This window comes from Lutra lutra, chromosome 11, assembly GCF_902655055.1.
Source record: "Lutra lutra chromosome 11, mLutLut1.2, whole genome shotgun sequence".
Classification (NCBI taxonomy): Eukaryota; Metazoa; Chordata; class Mammalia; order Carnivora; family Mustelidae; genus Lutra; species Lutra lutra.
Window position 1 is genome coordinate 18,120,893 of NC_062288.1, and position 18,298 is coordinate 18,139,190.

An 18,298-nucleotide genomic window follows, 5' to 3' on the forward strand; every position below is an offset into this window, starting at 1 on the left:
CACAGGTGCTAATCCTAATGGTATTCCCTAGTAGACAACCACAACCCTAGCCCATGGTTAGTCTGCTTTCCAAAGAACCCAACTTGCAACACGTGAATTTGAATTTCAACTAATTAGGAGTCCCGTGATCTCGAGGAAGCAATAATTTATTTTATGTTAGACTTAATTTCCATCTCTACAAAATGGGAATAATAAGTCATTTCTTCATTAGATTGTTTTGAGGGCACTTAGCTTAATACTGGTGCAGAGTAATCACTCATAAGTATTAGATATCATAATCTTGGGTGAGTTATGGAACTTCGTGAGTCTTAGATCCTTTACCTAAAACTGAGAATAATACCACTTACGTTCAGGAATTTAGTGGGGGAGTGTATGACACATGTATTGAATGACACATGTGCTTAATAGATACCGCCTTCTCTCTACCATTTTCCCTTCAAAATACCAGTAGTACCTTTACGTGTGAATTTTAAAAATAATTCCTGTTTATTTTCTTTCTTTCCATTGGTTACTCTTTAACGGAGTAGAGGGTGGTTGTATTTGGAGGAGGAAAGCTAAACGCAAAGCAGAAAGGTGGGCAAGGGTTGTGCCTCTCTTCTCTTCTGTCACAGCTCAAAGGCCATTATTCCTTCAGGAAGCTCACCCTGACTGAACTCAACACCTTCCGCAAAACTCACAAACGTGGACTCCCTTCTCTTTTCCACTTTTGTAAACCTTATAATGACCTATTCCTATGGATGACAGGAGTTCTATGTTAATATTGTCTCTGGGGAGTGGGGATTATACCTGTTTTTTCAACCTGTTTTTTACACTTGGCCGAACATTGCTTTGCTCCCCGGGAATGTTCATCGGTTACTGCACTAGTTCACGGTGACTGACTCTTACAACAATGCCAACTCCTGTCTAGCCCTGTGAGATGCTCCAGGAATTCCTGCGGAGTTGACAAGGACTTCGAGAGCCAGATGGGGTCTTCTCAGAGGCCCTGTGTTCCAACTCTGTCACCTTAGTCATGAGGAAACTTTTTTTTTTTTTTTTTTAGGTCAGCTCTCTTTAGAGGAGGACATTTAAAGGCTTGCGTGAAATTTTGGTAGCCTCATCTTTATGAGGTCTTCTGTTTTATAACTTGATACTTTTTTTTGTTCCAGCTCCGAAGCGCGGTCAGTTGTAGGATCGTTGTCTTACACTGACACCTGCTGGGCAGGTAGGAAAAGAACCGGTGTCAGCCACACTGGTGTCTTAGCGAAGTCCTGTCTTCCACGTGTTTATCTTTAAGAAGCGTCTTTCTTGCAACTAGTTTCAAGCTTTCGTTGCCCACTTCTCCCACTAGAAGTAAAGGTCTGTAGTAGATTTTAGGTCTCTTGGGTTTGATGATTTCATCCAGTTAACATGTTAAAAGCCCGAAATGCCTTTAATCACATTCCACAGATATATTTACCATTTGATAATGAAAAATAATCACACTCATTAAATGTGACCTTAATTCTGCAAGCACCGCAGCTGTGAACAGTTGATGTCAAGTGGGTCCAGAGTATGGGGACTGTCCTCCTCCTCGATTCTCCCATTGGTGGGAACAGCCAGACTCCCTCTGATCGGGATGGAAAGTGCTCCACGATGACAGAATCACCCACCATGAACATCTTAAATTCTTTCCTTGGAGGTTTCTCTGGGGAATCACGACCCCAGTAAAAATTCATCCAAGTGTTTCATCATCCTCTTGCGACCGTGTTACAGAACCATCTCTCCACTTTATCTGAAAGTTTCTTTTGTTTGTTCTCCTAAGGTTCCGAAATGATCAGTCAAATTCTACTCATGAAAACTTTACAAAATACACCAGTAGGTTATATTCTAACTATCTCCTTGGCACAGAGTGAGCCCTTAACTGGTGTTAAATGTGGTATAGCATAGTAGTAAAGAGTTTTAGAATTAGGCAGTAGTATAATATACATATACATTATATATAAATTATATGATAACATAATATAATTATAATATAATTGTTCTGTCTTCCTCGATGAGTTTATCTTTAAGAAGCATCTTTCTTGCAACTCTCCTAGTTTTAAGGAGAGTTTTCTCTCCTAGTTTTATTTATATTTTATAACATAATATAATTATATATACACTGTGAAGGGACTGTAATCATACCAGTGTAGAACTCAGTCTCTTTGGAAAGAAGAAGAAGAGGCTCTGAGTTGACAAATGGTGGGGAACTAGAAAAGAACTAGCTGCTGTTTGCACGCTCTGTAGTCATGTACAGAACGTGATCAAGGGTGTCACACTTGGCTTCTGTTACAAGATCAGGTCTGTGTACACTCACTTCCCCATCAACGTTGTTATTCAGGAGAATGGTTCTCTTGTTGAAATCTGAAATTCCTTGGGTGGAAACTCTATCCACAGGGTTTGGATGAGGCCAGAAGTTCCTTGTTCAGTAGCTCAAGCCCAGAAAGATGAGTTAATTCTTTTTTTTTTTTTTAAGATTTTATTTATTTATTTGAGAGAGAGACAGTGAGAGAGAGCATGAGCTAGGAGAAGGTCAGAGAGAGAAGCAGACTTCCCGTGGAGCTGGGAGCCCGATGCGGGACTCGATCCCGGGACTCCAGGATCATGACCTGAGCCGAAGGCAGTCGTCCAACCAACTGAGCCACCCAGGCGTCCTGATGAGTTAATTCTTGAAGGGAATGCCATTGAACTTGTCTCAGCCCTGCTGCTTTGATTCGGACAAGCCATCATGGACATCAGAAAATTTGGGGGTGGTTTGTGATATTTATTTATTTATTAAATTTTTATTTATTTATTCTTAAAGTTTTTATTTATTTATTTGACAGGGAGAGAGAGACAGTGAGAGAAGGAACACAAGCAGAGGGAGTGGGAGAGGGAGAGGCAGTCATCCCACTGAGTAGGGAGCCCGATGCGGGGCTCGATCCCAGGATCCCAGGGATCATAACCTGAGTGGAAGGCAGATACTTAATGCTGAGCCACCCAGGCACCACTTTATTTATTTACTTATTTTTGAAAGATTTTATTTATTCAAGAGTGAGAGAAAAAAAAAGAGAACACAAGGGCAGGGGGAGGGAGAAGTAGACTGCCCTATTTGTGATATTTGAAAGATGCAGTAAAAGCTGTATTGATTTAAGAAAAAATATGTAATCATTAAAAGTACTTTCTAATGGGTTCTAGTTTATCTCATGTGGTGTGTGTGTGTTTGTGTGTGTGTGTGTGTACATATAACAGAATATTATTCAGCTGTACAAAAATAAAAGGAAATTCTGCCATTTTGGTGACAATGTGGATAAATGTGGAGGCATTATGCCAAATGAAAAAAAGTCATGGAGAAAAAGACAAATACTGCATGGTATCACATATATATGGGAGCTAAAAAAAAAAAAAAAAAAAAGACAAGGAAGTTAGGCTCATGGAAGCAGAGAATAGAATGGTGGTTTCCGGGAGCTGGGAGATTGGGGAAATGAGACATCGGTCAGAGGTTATACTTTCAGTTATAAGATGAATAACTTCTGAGGATGTAATATACAGCATGGTGACTGTAGTTCATAATGCTGCATGGTCTGTTTGCAATTTGCTAAGATAGATCTTAAGTGTCCTCAACACACACACACACACACACACACACACACAGGATAACTATGAGAGTGATGGTTATATTAATTAGCTTGATTGTGGCAGACATTTCACAATGTGTAGATATATCAAATCATGTCATGCACTTCAGATACATATGATTTTATTTGTTAATTATACTTCAGTAGAGCTGAAAAAAGAGGACAGAGAAAGACAGCACCCAGGGTCTAATCCTGAGTTCACGCCTTCCTCTCTTCATGTTTTTTGGTTGTCACAAATGATCTCTGTTTTTCTCTCAGACTTCTGACAAACTTTGGTCCTCATATTGTCTGTTTCAGACTTTAAAAAATGGTCTTAGGGATTTATTTGTTAAACAAATTTAAGCTTCTACAAAGTGCCAGCACTTGGGGTAGAGCTTTGAATAAAACTATAAAAATTCTTGGCTTTATAAGCTTTTATTCCAGGAGAGGAGGATGGAAAAGCAAATAAAGCATATGATCTGCCAGATGACCAAAAAATGCTAAATAAAAAAATAGGGCAAGAAGATTGATAGGGAGTGTGTGTGTGTGTGTGTGTGTGTGTGTGTGTGTTGGGAGATGGTTGCTCACTGCTCATAGAGCTATATGGGGGACAAGGAGCTCTGGGCTTCCTGTGGTGATACAAAACGGGTTAAATGTATGCTGACGTTGGTCTTGATGGTCTCAAGGAGGATAGTGGTATGGAGTGGGAGGGTTGGAGAGTTGATAGACTGGGCTCTTGCCAGAAGCATGAACAGTCTCCTGCCAAAGGCAGTGTGGAAGAGAATGTGGGGAGGAGTTCCCAGATCTTATCCGGAGCTTAGAATGTTGGTGGGCTTCCCTTCTGATTCCCTCTGTCAGGCAGGCCGAGCTTTGTAAATATTGACTTCTTGAGACTCAGCCCCTGATGAGCATTTAGAGAGAGAGAGAAAGAGAGAGAGAGAGAGAGAGAGAGAGAGAGAGAGAGAGAAGCTCAGATGTTACCTTCAAGAAGCCTCTCCTGTTTCTTAGGAACACAAGCGAGTAGTGGAGAGTAGGATATAGTCCATCAGGGGATGAGCCCTCTCCAAGAGCAGCTATCCTACCGTGTGATACCAAGAAGTATTGGGAAGAAAAGATTTAGTAAACATGGCAGAGTGGAGGGGGCACTGGCTGGGAGAGAGTCTGTGTTCTCTAGGCTGCCCAACTCATGGCATGCCACACTACTCCGAGGCTCTTTCTTCTTCTCTATAATGAGGAGGCTGGCTTCTACCATTCATTTCTGATAAAAAATTCCATGACTATAAGAAAAGGTTGGAATTTAATCTCTGTTGTTGGAGTTTTGAATAGAACTTTAGAGCATAGATAAGAGTTTTCATTTTTTTTTTTCCTCTTCAGTTGATTTTGGAAGGAAGGAACTCAGGAAAGGAAGAGTTGGCTTTTGTTGTTGGCTTAGAGAAGTAGATTACATTTCTTGAATCTTAGCCAAACATAACAGAGTGGATCCTTTCAAAGAGCGAGAAGAATTTGTTTGGCAGAAGAATTGCTGCCTTGATCAAGAAAGCTTTTCCACTCAGTTTTCTGGAAAAGGGAGAAAAAAATCCTGGTAAACCAACTTAAGTGCCCCCAACTGGGAAGATCCTTGGTTCCTCTAGGCTTCATTAGTTGCTCTGTCTTCTGTTTCCACAGAAAGGTAGAAAGCAAGTTGGAGCCGAGGGATAGAAGAAAGGCAGAGGGTCCCATGCAGGAACAGCAGTGCATGTAAGATGAATATTTACTAAGTGTGTGATGAATGCTTGAATAAATGAAAGGATGAAAGGAAGTTAAGACCAACCAATAAGTAAGGGGAAATGGGGAAATAAAAAAACTTGACTAAAGATGGTTTATGAACATTTAGAGGAGTCATCACTAGGACCCAATATGGCTTCATCAAGCACTGATCTTGCCAGTAATCTCACTGGTAGAGTCTTCAGACTCGTAGGTCAGAGGAAGGTTGTGAACAAAACCTGTCTTAATTTCAGAAAAGCAATTAAAGTCCCCCCTTGATTTTTTTTTTTTTTTTGGTTGAGATGATGAAATGAAGACTTGATCATACTATTAGGCTAATTTCAGGTGGTAGAAATAACTTTGTTCAAATAGTTTTGATCATGTCATTTTTCTTCCTGGAATGAGGTATCTTCCTAGAATGAGTGGAGTGCCATGGGGTTAAGATCTTGGGCCTGACTCTTCAACTTATTTTTTTTATAATTTATTTTGCAATAACTATAAATTCACAAGAAGTTATAAAAATGTATAGAAACATGTATGCTTTACTCTGTTTCTTCTACTGATAACACTTGTATGACTATATACATCACACTATCACACTAGATATCACACTAGATATCAAAGCCAGACAATTGGTATTGGTACAATCTATAGAGTTTATTCAGCTTTCACCCAGGGTTACATGAAATGTTTTGTGCATATGTGTAACTGTGCAACTTTAGTACATGTGTGAGTTCATGTAACCCCACCACAATCCAGACCTAGAACTGTCACCACGAAGCTGTCTTGCTGTCTCTTTATAGCCACGTCCACACCCCATCTCTCACCCTCATCTGACAACCCCTTACCTGTTCTTCACCTCTGTTAATTCCTTTATTTCAAGAATGTTGTATAAATGGAATCATATGGTATGTAATGTTTGAGGTTGGCTTTTCTCGATGACTATAGTTTCCTTGAGATCCGACCAAGTTGTGTGTATCAGTAGTTTGTTGCTTTTTATTGTTGAGTAGCAGTTCATTGTATGGACATACCACAGTTTAACCATTCATCTGCTAAAGGATATTTGGGTTCTTTCCAGCTTGGGGCTATTATTGATGAAGCTTTTTGTACATTTTTATACAGGTTTTTGAGCATAAGTTTTAATCTCTGTGGAGTAAATGCCCGAGAATGCAACTCCTGGGTTATGTGATAACTACATGTTTAATTTTAACAATTCAACAAATTATTACCCAAAGTAGATGTACCATTTTACATTCCCATCAGCAGCACATGAGTGATCCAGTTTCTCAGCATCCTGGCCAGCATTTATTATTATCACTATTTTAATTTTAGCCATTCTGATATGTGTATAGTAATACCTCATTGTGGTTTTATTTTATTTATTTTTTATTATGTTATGTTAGTCACCATACAGTACATCATTAATTTCTGATGTAGCTTTCCATGATTCATTGTTTGCATATAACACTCAGTGCTTCATGCCTCATTGAGGGTTTTTTTTTTAAAGATTTTATTTTTATTTATTTGATAGAGATCACAAGTAGGCAGAGAGGCAGGCAGAGAGAGAGGAGGAAGCAGGCTCCCCATGGAGCAGAGAGCCCAATGCAGGGCTCGATCCCAGGACCCTGGAATCATGACCTGAGCTGAAGGCAGAGGCTTTAACCCACTGAGCCACCCAGGTGCCCCGACCTCATTGAGGTTTTAATTTGCATTTCTCTAATTGCTAAAATGTTTAACATCTTTTCACATGTATATTTGCTCTCTGTATACACTCCTTTGTGAAATCTTTGTTCATGTCTTTGTGCATTTTCTAATTGGATTGAAATGGATTATTTGTTTCCTACTGTTGAATTTTGAGAATTTTTTATATATTCTAGATACAAGTCCTCTGTCATATATGTGATTTGCAAATATTTTCTCCCAGTGTATAATTGATCTTTGTATCCTCTTACCAGTGTCTTTTGCTGAAGTTTTACATTTTGATGAGATCCAATTTATTAAGTTTTCCTTTAATGGATCATGATTTTGGTGTAAAATCTAAAATTTCCTCACCTAATCCTGAAGATGTTCTTTTATTTTCTAAATGTTTTATCGTTTTATGTTTTATATTAAGGTCCATAAACCATTGTAGGTTGATATGCTCAATTTTTAAGGTCAAAGAGGTTGAAGGTAGGTGTGAGGGTAATATAGCCTCTGGAATATAGGATAAACTAGGAAGACAAAATTTATAAGCATTCGGGGGCACCTGTGTAGCTCAGTCAGTTAGGCATTTGACTCTTGATTTTGGCTCAGGTCATGATCTCAGGGTCTTGAGATGGGGCTCCACACTGGGCATGGAGCCTGCTTAAGATTCTCTCTCTTCCTCTTCCTCTGCCCCTCTCCCTCATCTCTAAGAAAGCCGAAACAACTATAAGCACGCAATATCAGAGTTTAGTGTGATGGTTGAAAATATGTGTTCTGGAGCCACACTGCTTGCTTTCAAATGCCTGCTCCGCCTGGGAGTCCTAGGGAACTCTGGTAAGCTCTCTGTTCCTCAGTTTCTGCACCTGCAAAATGGGATTAATGAGAGTACTTGACTTGCCTTAGAGGGTTGTTTTGAGAACTTAATGAAATAATACAGAGCACTTAAAACTGACCTTGAAGAATTATTATTATATAAAATATGGGCAGTTACAGGGGAGAGGAGACCTTACCAAGGAGGGAGTCCATGTGGAAAAGATCCTGGTATATACAAAGAAGTGGAGAGCTTAACCTAACTTACTTGAAATTTTTAAAAAAGATTGTATTTATTTATTTTATATATAGAGAGAGTGCATGCCCACAAGCAGGGGGAGTGGCAGAGGGCAGAGCTCCCCACTGAGCAGAGAGCCTAACGTGCGGGTCCACCCCAGGACCCCAGGATCATGACCTGAGCCCAAGGTAGACACTTAACTGACTGAGCCACCCAGGAGCTCCCTTACTTGAAATTTTTAACTTAAATCATCACACAATTTTTGTCCAATTATATATGCTTATAAACATGTTTTCCTCCAGAAATAGCAAGGTTTACATAGGGTCAAAATAATAAGGAATTTAAATCCATTCAGTGAACACAACAGTCCATTGTTTAGGATTGTACAGATACACAAATGCATTTTTCATATTCTTGTTGACATTTTACAAAGCAAAGTCATTATTTTAGATTATCAGCTACTAGAAAATGGTCGTGATTTCCGTGCGGGTATCATAACCCAGTGGTAGGAAAAAAAGGGCATTGCCAGAGTTCATATTTATACCTTGGTGCGGGATCGGTTATATTCTCAGCCTCTCATAGTGGGGACTTCTGGGCTCCCACCCCTTGGGGCCACTAACAGAATGTTTACTGGGGCATGGATCTTTCTCATGGTCTCTATCTTTGCTGAAAATGAGGAAAAGAGGAAGATGGGGATATAGGAGGGTTGACTAGGTGGAGAAAGAGGTTCCTAGAAGTGAGAGGAGGAAGCTATTACAAATACCAGACATTAAAAGAGAGAGGGAGGACAGAGGAAGTGAAGAGTGCCTCAGATTACTAGAAAGAGGTGGGCCTCCCTTGGACTGGAGTCTGTCTGGTCATTATTTTGTCCAAGAAGCAGCTGACGGACAATGGTCAGCTCATCCACTCTCCCCGTGGCTGGGTTTCCTTTTCTGCCTCATAATGAAAAGCGTGTCTGGCCTTCACACTCCATGGGCTGTTATAAATTTACATGAAAGTTCTTTAACCAAAACATAAAACTATGACATTGTGTTACTTCACGGTGGACCAAATATACATATATATCTTTATTCACTCTTTTTATGGAATATACGTTAAGAATTGGCACAATCTCCCTCTCTAAACTTGGCCTTAGTTTTTTGTTCCCTCTCTTCACCTTATTCACAGTGTCTCAGCTGAAGAAAGTGGCCGGCTTTATCAGAGGTGCTCCTTTGTCTCAGTAACTGCTCTACCATGTTTTTAGTTAGATCATTAAGCTTCCTCTTCTAAATCTATAATATAGGGGACTGACCCAGCTTAGTCACCCTATGCCTTGCTATTTCTCAGATGTCTTCATGCCCGAGAAAACATGGGCCCTAAGTCTACCTAAGGAACCGAGCTTGAATTTGTCTTAAAGAATAAACAGGTGAGTATTAGTTTGGTCGATATTATGAAATACAACTGTACACTCACTTTGCTCACAGTTGCACGGAAAACTGTGTGTGGACATGTGTAGAATAGTTTGAAGAGAGGACTATTTTTTTTTTTAAGTACCATAAATTTGTCTATATATTTTTTTTTTTGCAGAAAACAGTAGAGTATTTTTAAGGGTTTGCTCTTAATGGGTATTATGATCGTCACTGCCTTCAATTTTTAACTATGGGATTAAGCAGTAAAAGTATTTTTAGATGCATTCAGAGGTTTAGATCCAAAATTGAAAGTTAAAGAATAAGAATCCTTTCAGGGGATATTTTTGTGGGAAAAAAATCCAGTGACCACAAATGAAGTACGAAAACATGAGGAGAGAATTTTTAATAGTGGGCCACATAAAGACCTTAGAATAATCTCAAGTTTTCTTAATTTGAATGCTTATTTGCTATTCGTATTTGAGTTCCCCATTGCAACCTCATTAAGATTAAGAAATAGAGGGACGCCTGGGTGGCTCAGTTGTTAAGTATCTGCCTTTGGCTCAGGTCATGATCCCAGGGTCCTGGGATTGAGTCCTGTATTGGGCTCCCTGCTCAGCGGGGAGGCTGCTTCTGCCACTCCCTCTGCCTTCTGCTTCCCCCACTTGTGCTCTCTCTGTCAAATAAATAAATAAAATCTTTTTTTAAAAAAGATTAAGAAATAGAGTAATATGTGTATTCATATTTGAGTTCCCCACTGCAACCTCATTAAAATTAAGAAATGGAGTAATATGTGTATCTTTTTTCCCCATGATTTGAGGATGCACTAGGAAGACTGTCTTGATGAAAATGTCTTTCAAAAGTTTGCCACAAAATCCTGAAAATCCACCCTTAGAGAACTATTCTTATGGGAGTACCACCTCTCCAGGAGGGAGACATACTGAGCTGCTGTCAGTCAAGAACACATATACAAGCCACATAGGATTATCACAAAACACAGACTCTGGAGTCAGATAGAGCTAGACTGAATTTGGCTTTGGCACCTACTAGCTGAGATTCTGGGCAAACTACTTACCTTCTCTGAGTGAGTCCCAATTTCTTCATCTGTAAAATGGGGTTAATAATGGCTATCGCATGAAAGACCCAATTTAAATAAGCTGATGTGTTTGAAGAACACAATGCGATACTTAGTTTAAAGTAGGTTTTTGGCGGCACCTGGGTGGCTCAGTAGGTTAAGCATCTGACTCGTGATTTGGGCTCAGGTCATGATCTCAGCGTTGTGAGATCCCTGTGTTAGGCTCAAAGCTGAGCATGGAGCCTGCTTAAGATTCTCTCTCCCTCTCCCCCTCCTGGACAATGCACCCTCTTTCTCTAAAAAAACTAACTAAATAAAATAGGCTCTAGGTACATTGCAATGATAATTATTAGTAATAACAGTAATATTTAATTCAGACTGAGATTTGTTTAACTTTATTAAAGAGGAAGACAGATTCAGATAATTTTTAGAAAGACAATTTCCAGATTCTACTTTTTTTTTCAAGTTCTTTTTTCCCCCCTTTATGCCCACATTTATTTAGCAATTCAACATTCTCCAACAAAACAAATACAATCTTGCCATGTGGTGAATGTCCTTATATATTGAGACCTAACTCCTGACACATTTAACAAGTAAAAAACTGAGGATCTAGACATGAAAGAATATAACATGTTATGTTCCTGGTGTTGTGGCCCACAGCAGATCCTTAGTTTTTATTTGTTAAATGTGTCAGGTTCTACATTCTATTCATCTTCTTGTAAATACACCTTTATCAGCCCGCTTCTCCTTTTCCATCTTTCCTTTAACAATTTCCCCTCTTCTGCCTTTCAAGAGAGAGACAAATTTTTCATCCAACCCTAATCATACTAAGGTACATCGCCATGGGTATAGAAAGCTCTGGGATACCACGCAAAGGCAACTTAGTCCATGGGTTTTTTTGTTTTTTGTTTTTTTTTATAATTTTTTTTTATTTTTTATAAACATATATTTTTATCCCCAGGGGTACAGGTCTGCGAATCGCCAGGTTTACACACTTCACAGCACTCACCATAGCACATACCCTCCCCAATATCCATAACCCCACCCCAACTCCCAACCCCCTCCCCCCATCAACCCTCAGTTTGTTTTGTGAGATTAAGAGTCACTTATGGTTTGTCTCCCTCCCAATCCCATCTTGTTTCATTTACTCTTCTCCTACCCCCTCGACCCCCCATGTTGCATCTCCTCTCCCTCATATCAGGGAGATCATATGATAGTTGTCTTTCTCTGATTGACTTATTTCGCTAAGCATGATACCCTCTAGTTCCATCCACGTCGTCGCAAATGGCAAGATTTCATTTCTTTTGATGGCTGCATAGTATTCCATTGTGTATATATACCACATCTTCTTTATCCATTCGTCTGTAGATGGACATTTAGGTTCTTTCCATAGTTTGGCTATTGTAGACATTGCTGCTATTAACATTCGGGTGCACGTGCCCCTTCGGATCACTACGTTTGTATCTTTAGGGTAAATACCCAGCAGTGCAATTGCAGGGTCATAGGGTAGTTCTATTTTCAACACTTTGAGGAACCTCCATGCTGTTTTCCAGAGTGGTTGCACCAGCTTGCATTCCCACCAACAGTGTAGGAGGGTTCCCCTTTCTCCGCATCAGTCCATGGGTTTTTGAGAGCCTTCTTTAGTCAAAATGGCGCCAGGAACCAAACATAATAGGGCATCATGTCTTTCCCTGTCTTATGCTTATCTCTGTTAAGGGTAAAGTATAACTGTTAAGAACTGAATGTTTATTTCTCTCCCCACTCATTCACTGAATGAATTAATTCAATGAATGTAATTCATTCATTCATTGACATCTTAACACCCAAAGTGATTGTATTAGGAGGCAGAGACTTTGGGAGATAATTAGGTCATGAGGGTGAAACCCTCATGAATGGGCTAAATACCCTCGTGAGAAGAGATACAGAAGTCCGATCCCTTTCTGTTCTCTGCCATGTGGGGATAGAATGAGAAGAGGGGCATCTGCAAACCAGGAAGTGGGTGCTTATCAGACATCAGATCTCCCAGAACCTTGATCTTGGACTTCCTGACCTTCAGGACATTGAGAAAGTAATGTTTCTTGTTTAAGCCACACAGTCTATGATAATTTGTTATAGCATCCTGAACTAAGACAATACCATAAACAGGTGTTTTGACACATATTTAGATGTTTGGCTTTCAGATATATAATTGATTTGGTGGGGGTTGGAGTTCGATGGGTAATGATGGCTTTTTTGAGCGTGTGTCTTCAGTCCTGACAAAGAAGGTATTGTTCTTGAGGAAAGAATCTCTTGAGAATGGAGTAAAAAGAACATCTCCTGGAAATATTGATGATGGCAGCATGTTATTCACCCAGGTGACAAACTCATGGTAGGTTTCTGTACTTCAGCTAGCTAGCTATCTTAAAATGTTCAAGATTTTTAGAAGCATCCTGGGAAATGCCAGTTTGCTATGAACTCTACTCTCTCCACTATTTTATCATCTCAGTAATGAGGATAAGTTCAGTGAATACTCTCATTTATCTGCATTTTAGTCTCATCTTAATGGTATAATTTGCATCATTTCAAGATGAAAAGACCACAATTTCTTCCAGCATATCAATGTTGTATTTTCTAATGAGAAACCTATATGAGAGGTAAATTAATATTTTGCATTTTCTTGAATATTCAAATTCATAGGAGAAACATTTGCATTGATTTTTGCTAAAAGTTAGCAAAATACGAAATCTATAATCATGTTTATGAAGGTACCAGTCTCCTGCTCACTGTCACTCACCAATGACTTTTCTGCTCATAGATTGAATCCTACCATGTGCTTATCCGGAGTATTAGACAGCCTGACTGTTGTAATAAAACACCACACATGGAATGGCTTAACCAGCAGAAATTGGTTTTCTCACAGTTCTGGAAGCAAAGGTCAAGATCAGAATACAGTTGTTGTTCTAATGAGGGCTCTTCCTGGCTTGCAGGCAGCCACCTTCTTGCAGTTTCCTCCCACAGTGGAGAGACAGAAGAGTGGTGTCATTTCCTTTTCTTATAAAGGCACCTATTGGATTAGAGCTCCACCATTATGACCTCCTTTAACATTTATCACCTCCTCACAGGCCCTGTCTCCAAATTCACTGGGGGTTAGGGTTTTGTTATAGTAGTATTGGAGATGGAGGGACACAATTCAGTCCATAACATTGGGTTTAATTTAACAGGAATATGTTACAAATTATACACTAAATAATGTGCTCAGCAATTCTTAATGTACCTTTGTAAGCTTCTACTTATTAGTGACTGGGTTTTTTCCTCTTCCTAACAATTTACATAAAATATTTAAACTATATTCTTAAAAGCAATTTAGGTTCAAAAACAAGTCATAATTTTTCCCAGGTGCAAATGTAGTATAGAATGACTTAAGCTTTAGAAAACCAGTTTGATTTAATTAGTATTAATTTCTCCCTTTTAGATGTTGACATAGTGATTCCAGTTCTGTGAAATGTATGATGACATAAGCATAATTGACTGCAACCAACTTTGGGCAGAAATCACTAATATAGAGATAAATATCCACCAGTGTCTGTGTCTATCTTTCTGTCATATCTTTGGTACACATTTTGAGATATCCTTAAAAAATGAAATGTGACATTAAACATTAGTATATAAGTCTTTGTTCATAGGAGCAAAGTCCTAAAATGCACAATTTTTAATTTTGTTTTTAATCCTAGTCTTATCTATGTTAGGTCCATAAACAAGATGCCACTAAGTAAAATATGAAGAGTATAATCAGTAGTAAGTCTGGGTTGAACATTTTTTTGGTCATACTTCCTAGAAATTGAGAAAATGCAGAACTCTAGAGACTGGGTAACAATGGGTTTGTTTGGGTTTGTTTTTTAATTAGGTTGTTTCCAATTCTTTGTTTCCAAGAAAATTAAAGGAGGACCTAACTGAGTTGTCAACAGATAATAAAAAAAAATTTTGATAATAGATCATTATGCATTTTTTGACTTACAATTAAGAAGGCATTCAAATGAAAGAGTGATATGTCCACGAGAAAATGCCTAACATTTTTATTACTTACTTAATCGAACAAGTTTTCTCACGGCTTTTGTACATAAAATTGAAAAATAGCAAGAGAACCAGCTGAATGTGGTCTAATTCTAATAGTAACAGCCAAAGATGTATGACCTTGTTAAAAAAGATTCACTGATTCATTTATACTAATTTTCCAATAAAACTTTACTTGATATGTTTGATGATTATTTCTCAAAATATGTATTTATGTTACTTTGTTCAATCATGTGCTAGAAATCATTGTATAGATAACCCAGAAAACTTTAAAAATATTTACAATGTTATGGTCATACAAAATTACAATGTTTAAATTTCAACCCAAGACAATTATTTTTGTTATTGTAGTGGAGTTAATAAGGTGATCAGATAACATCTTTCAAATATAAAAATATATTACATTAATGAGACCCTTTTTTGGTTAATATGAGATCAAGGAGAAAAAGGAATGACATATGTTTTCCAATTGTCAAAAAAGAACTTGTCTGTGAATTTTTTAAATGAGTGAGAATTGGTATCAAATTACTTTGGCACTTACAGTCCATTGGATAGAAACTCCAAAACAAGTTTTATATAAAAACAGATATTTATAGTGCATCTGGGTGGCTCAGTTGAACATCCAATTCTTGATCTCAGTTCAGGCCTCTGAGGGTTGGGAGTTCAAGCCCTGAGTTGGGCTTCACACTGGAGCGTACTTAAGAAAATAATAAAGAAAACAAATAAATTAAATTTAAAAAATCAATATTTACAACCTGCTAGAAAGTACATATTTTGAAGCTCTTCAAGTTTACGATAAAACACTTTAGGTGTCTACTTGAAAATGTGCAAAGGGACACAAAGCTTTTCCAAATTCTTTTAGGAGGTATGAGAGAACAATGTTTGAAGACCACTGATTTAATGTGTCAAATCTTTATAATTTTAACAATCAATGATGATAGACTTCATGGGGGAAAAGTGGAGAGAAAAATTTGGAGCCTAGAGAGAGGGTGTGCTGTTGATATGAGCTCTCGTGACAGAAATGGTGAAATACTCAAGGAAAAAATAACAAAATTGTACACAGTTCCCAAAGTTCTGAATTTTTGGCGGGCATCTTTGAGACATGGCCTCATCCATTATTGATGAGCTTTCACAAAGCAGATTTATGTTAAAATTGGTTCTATTTTCTGATGGATTTAATCAGGTTGGAGACCAAGACTCCATTAGCATACCCGTGATTCCTATGTGCCTGGCACCGTGCTAGGTGCCGGAGATACAAAAATGAACATGACAAGATCTCTCAAGGAGTGTGCGGCATAGAAGAAAACCTTATCATCTTAAGTTGGAAGTCACTGAAAATGTGCTCTGAGTACCTTTCATTTACATCCTATGTTTCTCTGCACAAAATATTTGAAGCACCTGTCATTTGAATTATTTTGAAAGAAGGTGGTGATGGATTTGTCATCATTATAACCACTCCTTATATGTTTGTAGTGTTTCATAGTTTATAAGGTGATTTCACATAAAATAACTTATTTGGTCTTAACAACAACTCTTTGTGGAAGACAAGACCTGAGTAATACTCTCACTTTTGATAGGAGAACACTATGGCCTGGAAGGATTAAGTTTGACCACACCGTGTGGTTACTCAAGGGCAGAACAGGATGGAACTCAGAAGGACCCACTTTGGCACTTTACCCATGAGACCACGTTGTAGCCTTGGTCACTGAGTTTCCTCTCCCGCACTTTGGGAAAGACCATCCCCTTTGGGCCTCTTCAGTTCTGACACATTATGCGATTATACCAAGTTCGCAAGGCCCTGACCACTCTCTTACCTAGGCCATTTCTCAAGGTTTTTTCTGGAGCTGGTAATCTGGAGAAGATGAAGTAACAAGCACCGCGAGCTGTAAATATACCTTACTATTTGCTATACAAGTATGGATTCCTCAAAGTCAGTTATGACAGAAACCCCCTACACACCTATCATCTGTCTGGGCCCATCATGTTTCCCTATAGTTTGAGGGCACTCGTAACCAAGGCAAGAATACTGACAAGGATAAACTCAAATATATCCTGGAAAATATAAACTCATGCTTCTTACTGTGCTGGGAGTAATCAAGTCCTTTGTCATTGGCCTGCAAGCCTCGTGTCTTCTGCCAGCAGCCAGGAAAAAGTAACAGAGTAACTGATGAGCTCGTATGCAGAATAAAATCCAGTGTTAGACCTGACATGACAATGACACGTACTTGCAAGATGTCTGATGATGTGTATGACGGGACTCATAGAGGGCTTCAAATGGGGTGTGCCCCAAGTCTGAATTCAGGAATATGAGAGTCAGGAAAGAGACCTTACAAAAGGAGGCTGGCAAACTTGACACACACTTGTCTAGAACTAGCCACACACAGAACAGACGAGGTCCAAGAGATTTGTCACTTCTGTGGTGGGTTTGGTATTTTGCATTTGTTATGGTGTCAGACTGTGTAACCCCAATGTACAAGAATGTAATCTTATTTTTCTGTAATGAAATTTAACTTTCCTTTCTGGTTCTAATCTCTGCCAATAGTGGATGATGGAAATTGACAAAGGTGACAATTGCTTCAAGTTTGAACTCAGATCCTTTTCTTCTTGCTCTTTTTTATTTCTCTCTGGCTACAGCGTGTGAGTGGGGTAGAGTGAGGTAAATTCAGGCTAAGGTATTTTCTGTCTCTGCTGGCCTCTACTGACATGTGATTATCTCACTTGATCTTGGACGTCTTGTATCCTCTTGCTGCATGGACGGTGACATTGCTGGCGCCGTCATGGCCCTCAGTTGTTATGTTCATATACTCCATATTCTTCTCTGTCAGGGAGCCCTTTTGGTCTGAGTACCCTTTCCCAGCATGTAGTAGCTCTTAGTTCCATTTCCTGTGCCCTGCTGGGGGTATGCGGGGCTCTATGAGGCCCATCTGCTTGGCTATTTGCCTCCACCATTGCTCGATCTATCATTCGTATGCCAGGTTGGACCTAGGGTTTCTCTAGGAAGCTTGCTTCTCACTAGCATGCTAGGGCTCTGGTCCTTCTCCTTTAGAACCCTCCACGAATGTACCTGGGGTTTTTATCTGAATGTCTCACTTGCTAATTCCCATGTCCCCTTTAGAACTTGCATGTGAGGGGATGGAGAGCCTGAATTCATTCCTCTGTGTTACCTATTTTTTTCCCATTTACTAAATTTCTATCTACTATTTTTCCCCATTTATTAAATTTCCCATTTAAATTTAATTTAATTTTAATTTAATTAATTTAATTTCCCATTTATTAAACTTCTGTCTACTTTTAATCTACATGTACATTCTTCTCCCACCAATGGTTCATGGTATAAGGTTCTCTGAATCCTTGGTGTTTGGATCTTGATATTTAAAGTTAAGCCTCTGGTTATTTAAAAGGAAAAAAAAAAGGAGAAATCTATTCTTTCATGGTTTGTGTTCTGCCCAGATGATTCTACCCTGAGAGTGGTATGTACAGAAAGTACCCACCAGCTGATGAGTAGTAGGTAAAAGGAAAGGGTAACAGGAATTTAAAAGTACACAGCTTAATAATAATAAAGAATTGCCACACTACCATTGGGAAACCATGCCTGTTTCCAGGATCTTCATCAAGAGACCGCGCTGTTCCCAGGAAGTTGGCTAACTACAACTGGTCTAAAGAAGCTGCAGCCTACTCACATTGCAGTGCAGCTTGCCAGGAATTAAGTAATGGTTTCCTG